At 42.9% G+C, this 9,033-nt stretch overlaps 1 non-coding gene across 1 annotated transcript; it reads right to left on the bottom strand.

The window, feature by feature from the left end:
- Positions 1–5,593: 5,593 nt before the first annotated feature.
- Positions 5,594–5,704, bottom strand: LOC111816272. Its single transcript, XR_002820705.1, has one exon. It is a non-coding gene; the product is annotated as a U6 spliceosomal RNA (small nuclear RNA).
- Between the last annotated feature and the right edge of the window lie 3,329 nt (positions 5,705–9,033).

The raw sequence follows: 9,033 nt of genomic DNA, 5'->3' as shown, positions 1-9,033 counted from the left end.
AAAAAAAAAAAAAAAAAAAAAAAAAAGAGTTGAAAAGAATGAATGAATATATAAATGAACAAACACACTCAATTATCAGGGAAAATAGGGTTGACTGGGCAAAGGGTTAAGTGGAGAGTGGGAGGCAGCACAGAACAGGATGACAGTGCTTCCTGGGCTGCCTGGGAGACAGAACCAGCAAACAGGCAGGGAACAAGGCTGGCTTTCCAACTCTGCTCAGACTTGCAGGGAGCCCCTCTGCAAGCCTCTCCCTGCTCTCACCCCTCCCCTCCTTGTCCCCTCTCCAGCTTAGCTTTGCTCCTGTGTGGTGTGTTTACCAACTGCACAGTCCTGGGGCATGACAGAGCCAGCATTATGTGATCCAGCTAATTATACCTCCTCTGCTGGCTTGGACCACACAGCCAGTCCCTAAAGGCCACATGGATAGGGACCACCCTCTGAGCTAGGACTTGGGCCTTGCCTGACCCTAGACTCCTGTGTCTCCAGGGAACAAATGGCGAGTGAAGGTCTAAACTGCAATTGCTGGCTGCATCCATATGGCCATTTTCACTTTGGACAGAATCAGAGCATTTCAGGGTGGAAAGCCTAAGTGTCCAGCTGTAGGACAGCAGACTGGATCATTTCCCGACACATCTGCAGGCATTCTGAGTGTTTTATGAAGAGCATTTATCCATGTTAAATGCTTTACATTCCCCTCAATGTCATTACTGTACAGTGTCAAGTGGGAGAAAGGATACCAAGTCAGATAAAGTGTTAGTGTAACTGGATCTAATCCTTAGTATCGAGGAAAAAACCCACATAAACATGTCTGGAAGAAATCCCAAGAAGCCGTTGACACAGTTTGTCTCCCAGAGAGGGGAACTGGGGACCAAAGGATGGGATGGGAGAGTCTTGTTCTTCTCATGTTCTCTTGTAGGTTTGTAATTTTGCACTCTGCAAGTATATTACTTGTTCGTAAGTCAGTGAACAAAAAGTATAACACAATCCAGAGCTGAAAAAGAAAACACGCAGTTCTGGGAGCCCCACTCCCTGGGGGCGGGCTGTGCAGGGTGTGCCCTTTCACATTTAGAGCACAAGCAGGGAAATGCAAACATCAGCCTGGCACATGACCGGGTGCTTGGCATTAAATGAGGCATCGCAAACACACCTGCCTTGAAATAAATCCTATGGTCTGACGCTGCTGGCACTGGAGTCATCTCTGGGCGTGCAGTGCAGAATGTACTCTCACTCTCACTCCCTGTCCCTGTCCCTGTCCCTGTCCCTCTCAACAGGGCCTCCTTCTGTACTTCAGTCTGGCTTTCAACACACTATGCATCCCAGGTTGGCCTTGAACTCAGGTGCTTGTCCTGCCACAGCCTCCTGTAGTGCTGGGATTACAAGTGTGTGCCTCCATGCCTGGCATTGTATAGTCTCTTTCAACTTCTCTTGAAAACTTGTAGAGACAGGGGATGTTTCTGTGTTACAACTTTATCACTAGAACCAGTATGAAGTAGGGAGATTTAGCAAAAGAATTTCGATTGGTATTTATTCTTTTTTATTTATTTATATATGTGTGTGTGTGTGTGTGTGTGTGTGTGTGTGTGTGTGGCCAGCTCAGCCCACCAGGGGGCGGGGCTGGCTGGCATGTGGTGCTGGGGGATTGAACCGTGGTCCCTGTGCTTTGCTGAGCTTGTTCTAAGTAGGTGCTTTAGACCACTGAGCCATCTCACCAGCCCCGGTATTTATTCTTGCTCTGGAGTTTATTCCCAATTTCTCTTAGAAACATGAACTTCAGTTGCACTCTTGGAATCCTAGCTCTTCAGAGGCTGAGTGATGGAAGTGGCACATACCAATAATCCCAGTGTTTGACAGTCTGAGACAAGAGGATCATGTGTTCAAGGTGAGGCTGGGCTACATAGTAAATTCAAGGGAGGTTTAGATTATAGAGTAAGACCCTGTCTCAACAAAACAAAGCAAAACAAATTCCAACTTCCCCCGCCAAACCTCATAAACTTTTTTTTACTAATAGCACAGGACAGGATCATAGTAGCATTTAAAAAAATTTTATTATTTTTTTTTAATTTTAGGGAAGGGTCTAAGGGTGTTCAGTGTCTCATTACTACATCGGACTTGTAGTGATATGCCTGTTTACTGCCTCCCAAGAGCTGGGATTACAGGCGCATGCTGCCACGCCCAGTTTCAGTTGCCTTCTCAGTGTGCCCTGGGGGCAGGGCTGGCACGGCAGGCCCAGAGATTGAACCCTGGGCCCCTGCACCTGCTTGCAGGTGCTTTAATCTGCTGAGCTATTTGGCCGGCCCTGTTTTTTTTATTTTTTATTATTTTTTTAAGTGCATTTGGCTGCTGCAGGGTCTCACTATGCAGCTTGGACTTGTAGTGATACTCCTGCTTTCAGTCTCCTGAGCACTGGAATTACAATGCATGTGCCACTAGCCCAGACTCTGGCTGGCTCAGCCTGCCCTAGGGGGAGGGCTGGCACCACATGTGGTGTCAGGGAATTGAACTATGCTCCCTCGCCTAAGCAGGCCCTTCAGTCCGCTGAGCTATCTCACCAGCCCACAATTTTTTTTTTTTTTAAGAGTAAAAAACAATTAAAATGATACAAAACTTCAGAGTAAGATTGTAGGAGCAGGGGGCTGGGGAGATTGCTCAGTGGAATAAGCGCTTCCCTGGCAAGCGCAAGGGTCTGAGTTCAATCCCCAGTTCCGCCACAAAAAAAAAAAAAAAAAAAAAAAAGATTGTAGGAGCATAATAATGGCTAGTACATTGCATATTGTTAACTTCAAAGTAGGTGCTCAGATTACAAGATATAGGCATGAAAAATTGACAAAATGATATAAGCATAAACCTTTCTTTTCTAAAAGGAAATTAGTAGAATAGAAATTAGCAGATAATCTTAATACACACACACACACACACACACACACACACGTATAATTTATTTTCCCTTCCTTTTGTCCTTTTCCCCCATCCAAGTTTCTTTTTCCTTTTGAACAGTTTTTTCCTATTTCATAGTATCTATTGTACATTTTGGATCTTATTTACTCTTTCAGCTTCTTATGCTAGAGAGACAATGTTTATAAATGCAAATCTGATTTCATTTAAGAGTATAGCCTCAAATTGCATACATTTACTTAAAACAAGTCTTGGTTTTCCTTGCTTTATAATGAACAGTACTCCATTGTATAATAATATCATATCTTTTTATCCATTCCTCAGTTGATGGGCGTTTGGATTGTTTCCAAGATCTAGCTATTACAAATTGTGGGGCTGGGGAGATAGCTCAGTAGAATGAGCGCTTGCCTGGCTAACGCAGGATCCTGAGTTCAATCCTGGGTCCTGGGGGGGGTGGGGGGCGGGAAATTGTGGGAAAAAATTTTAGCCAATTTTTCTTCAGTCTTCTTCTTCTCCTTCTTCTTCTTCCTTTTCTTTTTAAGAGCCAGGAAGCTGGTTCAGTGGAAAAAGTGCTTCTCTGGGAAATGGAAGGATCTGAGTTCAATCCCTGGTTCCACCAAAAAAAAAAAGGTCTTTTTTTTTTTTTTTTGGCGGTCTTTTCTTTTTGAGACAGGGTCTCTCTCTACAGTTCAGGCTGATTTTTTTTTTTTTTTTTTTTTTTTTTCTCCTCTAGTACTGGGGATCAAACTCAGGACCCTGCACTTGCCAGGCAAATGCTTATTCTACTGAGCTATCTCCCCAGCTCCCATCAGGTTGATCTTGAACTCACTTTGCAGCCCAGGATGGTCTCAAACTCTCAACAATCCTCCTGCCTCAGCCTTCTGAGTGCTGGGATTATAGGCATGCACCATCACACCTGGCATTATAACATATAAAGAATTGAAAAAAAATCAGAGCCCCCCAAAATTCAAATACCCAATCCAAAAGGGGCATCTGAAATTAATACACACTTCTTAGATAAAGAAATACAAATAGAAAATAAATATATGAAAAAATGTTTAACATCATTGGTCACTGGAGAGATGCAAATTAAAACAATACTGAGATTCCATCTCACCCTAGAAAGAATGGCTATCATCAAGAAATTAACCAATAACAAATATTTGAAGGGGCTATGGGAAAAGAGGAATCCTTTTTCACTGCTGAGGGGACTGTAAACTGGTGCAACCACTGTGGAAATCTGTGGAAATTTCTAAAAAAACTAGGATTAGAGGTCCCATCCAACCCAGCTATTCGCCTTCTGGTATTTTCCCATAAGAACTAAAAACATCATACCACAACGATATATGTGCACCCATGTTGGTAGTGGAACAATTTGCCATAATAGCAAATTTGGAAAATACAGAATGGAATTAGCATGTACAAAGCCCCTTAAAAAAAATAAGAATTAATTCACAATCTCACCATCCAGGAGTCTACTTCCTTTTACCCTTCCCTTTCATTTCACATTAAAAACCTACAGACAACTAGGCACAGCTACTTAGGAAACTGAGGCACAATGACTGCAAGCCTGAGGCCAGTCTAGGTAATTTACTGAGATTTTTGCCTCAAAACATAACAAAAGGGCTGGTGGGATAGCTCAGCCTCAGCGTAGTAAGTGGCGCTTTGGCAAGTGCAGGGACCAGGGTTTGACCCCCGGTCCTACAGGCCTCACCAGCCCTGCCCCCCGGGGTGCACTGAGCCTGCGACTGAGTCCGAGTCCAGGCGTGGTTGTGCATGTCTGTGATTCCAGTGCTAGGGAGGCTGAAAACAGGATCCTTACGAGTCTAAGCCGCATAGTAAGACCCTGTACCAAATACCTAAATGGAAAAAAACAAAACAAAACATAACAACAACAACAAAAGGTTGGAGATATAGAGCAGTATTAAATGGCTCCTGAGTGCAATAGAAAAAATGCCCCAGCACACAGGGCTCCAGCTGTAGCTCGGTGGTAAAGTACAAGTTTAGCTTATGTGAGGCCCTGACGGATCCCTAGCACCTCCCACCCCCTAAACCCCCTAAATTCCCAAAGAACCTATAGTGTGGAGCTTAATCACAGTCTGTGCCCTACTTTCCACCCAAGATTATATACTGAGCATTCTCCTGTGTCATCAAATATCTTTTTAATTACTTTTTTTATTGGAAAATAAAATAAATATATAACTTGGAATGGATTTGAGGCAAATTGTGCCACAAGCAGATTTTCTTTAAGTAGTTAAACATAGTTTAAAAAGCAAGAAACAAAACAAAAGAAACTTTCTGTATAAAGCCAGCAGAACAAAAATAGTGTATGAGTACCTGAAAATACACCTCTTCATACTTGCAACTTGTAGGTACATACTGTTGACTGTCTAGAGTTCACACAGAGTGACAAATCAACTCTTCAACAACAACATGCTAACAATTCTTAAAGCAAATTACTTTTAAAAAATGCATAACCCACATGTTCTCCCCTTTGACCAATTCCATCTAAACTGAGATGTGCAGAGGGGTTTAGAAATATCCAGACTAAGCCACATGCAACATGTTTCTTGATCAACTTTCTAAAGTAAGCTTCCTGGACAATAACTGTAAGATAAAGGAAGAAAACAGTGGAATGAAGACCTCATCATTATACCTGAAATTTTTTTTTGGAAAAAAAGGCTTTTTTATTGAGCAGCGAAAAAATATGGAATTCTTCACGGATTTGCATGTCATCCTTGCGCAGGGCCCATGCTAATCTTCTCTGTATCATTCCAATTTTAGTTAGTATATGTGCTGCCGAAGAAAGTACCACTACCATTGTACAATTGCCATAGGCATCAACTTCATAAATCATGTCCTATATCTCTGCTGCTGTGGGATTCTGCCCAAGAGGCCCATTATAGCTCCCAGTTCCTTTGTTGTTATAGTTCTGCCTTCATCCTTACTGATTTGGTTTTTCTTCTTTTTGAGACAGGGTTTCACTATGTAGCTCAGGCTGGCCTTGAGCTCACAATGATCCTCCTGCCTCAGCCTCCTGAATGCTGGGATCATAGGTGTGTGCCATGATACCTGGCATCCTCCTCAATTAGTGAGTAAGCCTCTTTGACTTCTGCAATCTGCTTTTTACCCAGCTGTCAGCTATGCTGCAAGTGCTGCTGGTTTCTGGGACACAAACACACAACTGCTCAGCTTGCTTGCTCCACTTGGACTACCAAAATACTCTTGAAAATATGATTTCTTATGGCCACCAAGTAATTTTATCATGGAAATATACAAAAATATATTTAACCAATCTTAGATTGTGAGGCATTTAGGTTTTTTCTTTTTTTGCTAGCTTCAACAATGCTTCCACAAAACAATCATATAAGCTGCCTGTATCTGAGAATCCAGCTCTGATGGCTTTATAAACCCACTGGGTGTTGGTGATGAAAGTTAACAAGAAGGGGGCTCTGAGACAAGCCAGGTCGGGTCATGCTCTATCTCCCTAAATCCTATCAGCGTTACACTTGTCTGTACGTGGCAGTGGCCCTCTCAGGTAGCTGCTCTGCTGCCCCTGGGCCACAATTCTTCATGGCCATAACCATGGGGTGTGGAGGGGCACAAGGCCTCTGTGTTGTATGAAGATACCACCTGACAGAAGAGTCTCTATGGGGAGAAAACAGGCTCTGGCAAACATAGGGCTCTAATTTAGCAAGCTGCAAGGGTGCTGCTGCACACCAGCTGTAACTGCTGCTTTTCTTCTTCATCTTCTTTTTTTGCTGGTTTGAGACAGGTTCTCATTATGTAGCCCAGGCTGGCCTCAAACTTGTAGCCATCTTCCTGTCTCAGTTTCCCAAGTGCTGGGATTACAGGCATATACCATTTGGTGGAGGAAATCCTTTGAAAATATAACAAGAGGGCCAAGGATGTATTTCAGAGGCACAGTGCATGCCTTGCCAGCTCAAGGCCCTGAGTTCAATTTTTGATATCTGTCTGTCTATCTATCTATCTATCTATCTATCTATCTATCTATCTATCTATCTATCTATCTATCTGGGCATGGTGGTACACACTTATAATCCTAGTACTCTGGGAGGCCAAGGTAGGAAGATGAAAAGTTTGAGCCTAACCTGAGGAACTAAGTGATCTAGTGACACCTTGTCAAAAAAAAGGGGGGGCTGGGTTGGGGAGATAGCTTGGCAGTCTAAGCACCTGCCTGGCAAGTGCAAGCTACATGCCATGCCAGCCACTGAAACAGGGGGTGGTGGCACTTGCCTATAATTCCAGTGCTGGGGAGGCTGAGACAGGAGGATCACTATGAGTCCAAGCTACATAATGAGCTGTACCAAATAAATAAATACATCTTTTTTTTTTTTTTTTTTTTTTTTTTTTTTTTTTAAAGGGCTGGGGATACAACTGAGTGGGAAAGCCCTGGATCCAATCCAGAGTATCCCAAAATAACAAACAAACAAACAAACGAGAAAGAGAAATAGTTCAAAAATCATAAAATAACAAACCACTATGATGGCATATAGTTGTAATCCCAGTCCTCAGAAGGCTGAGACAGGGGGAGGCAAGCCTAGGCTACAAAGTGAGTTCAAAGGTCATCCTGAATTGCATAGTGAAAACCCTGTCTCAAAAAGACCAAAACAAACAAACAAACAAGAAACAATAACAAAACAGATTTTTAAGAAGTGATGGACAGCAGAGAAAAAATTTTTGTGAAATTTGGTGTCCAGATGCTAGAGCTGGAATATATCAATGGAGGAAGAGAAGGAGGGAAGAGAGAGAGAAAGAGAGAGAGAGAGAGAGAGAGAGAGAGAGAGAGAGACCCGAGACCCACTGAGTGGGAAGGGCAGCTCAAACCTGTAGAGTGTAGATGCACAGTGACTACTGGTGACACCAGAGGCCTCCAAAGAGAAACACATCAGTGGAACAGAGCAGAGGATGCAGCAGACTGCAGTAGTTGGTGCTATCTGCCTTCAGTCAACCCACCCAAGAGAGGGTGATTGGTCAATAGTTATCTTGGAGAGGGGCCAAAGGAGCAGCTGGGTGCTGGCTCCATCTAGCTGCTCTCAGGGTCAAGGAGCGGTGGAAATGAGTTCAAGTTAGTCTGAGGTCGAGGAGCTCAATTAAAGCTGGCAGATGGCACAAAGAGCGTTGCAGGCTTAACAAACGGGGTTGCAGCCTTACAGCCAGAAACCCGCCTGAACTTCAGTGGAACTAAACGTGTGGGCTTGCTGGAATTATACTCTATCCCACAATTAATCTATAGCTGGCTTGCTGGAATTAATTAACAAGGATAGGGGCTCTGTCTGCCCACTTTATCTACAAGGGACAGCAGAGACATGGCTTCATGTGGGCATTCATTTTCTTATTTTTTTCCCTTTTTTTTTTTCCGTGATTGTTCGTTCTTGTTTGTAAAGGAGTATAAACACTGTTTCTAGCTTTTTTTTTTCTGATCTCATTTTTATTTATTTCTTCTCTCCCTCTCATTTTTACCAGCTTTCCAAAGCTTGTGTAATCTTCCCTTGCCCTCCAGCCTTGCTTCTAATCTCTGCCTCTTCTTCTGTTTCTCTAATTCCTCCCAAACCCTTTAAAATTTCCTCCCTTGAGGGTAAACTCATCATATTGCGGGCATACTGTATACAATTTTCTGGATTTAGATTTTGTTATACAAAAACAAATCTAGTTCACATGGTTAAAAGTGACAAATCAAGTCACCCATTTGTCGTTTTCTAGGCTGCATTGTATATTATTGTTATTGCTGCTTGTACTACTTTAGCTAGCTGACATAAATGTTCTAATCAGCTGTTCCTGGTATGCTAAGACTGAAATTACCTAAGGGTCATAAAAAATACCACAGGCCAGTGCCAAAGAACCAGAGGGTAGGCCAAATAGGCGGCAACATCTCATCCCCAGTAAATTGAAAAGCTAGGATCTTGTAACAACACAAAACTCAAAATCCAGCTATATAGAAGAAATTTCTGAGAAATAGTCTCCCCCCGCCTTTTGAGGCAGGGTCTTACTATGTAGATGAGGCTAGCCTTGAGGTCACCTTGTAGCCCAGGCTGGTCTTGAACTCACAGCGATCCTCATGTTGGAATTACAGGTGTGCACCCAGCCTGAAGTAGTTATATCTTTTTTTTTTTTTTTAAA

The sequence above is a fragment of the Octodon degus genome, unplaced genomic scaffold (genome assembly GCF_000260255.1).
Source record: "Octodon degus isolate 3935 unplaced genomic scaffold, OctDeg1.0 scaffold00002, whole genome shotgun sequence".
Taxonomy (NCBI): domain Eukaryota; kingdom Metazoa; phylum Chordata; class Mammalia; order Rodentia; family Octodontidae; genus Octodon; species Octodon degus.
This window is presented reverse-complemented; position numbering and strand designations above follow the sequence as displayed.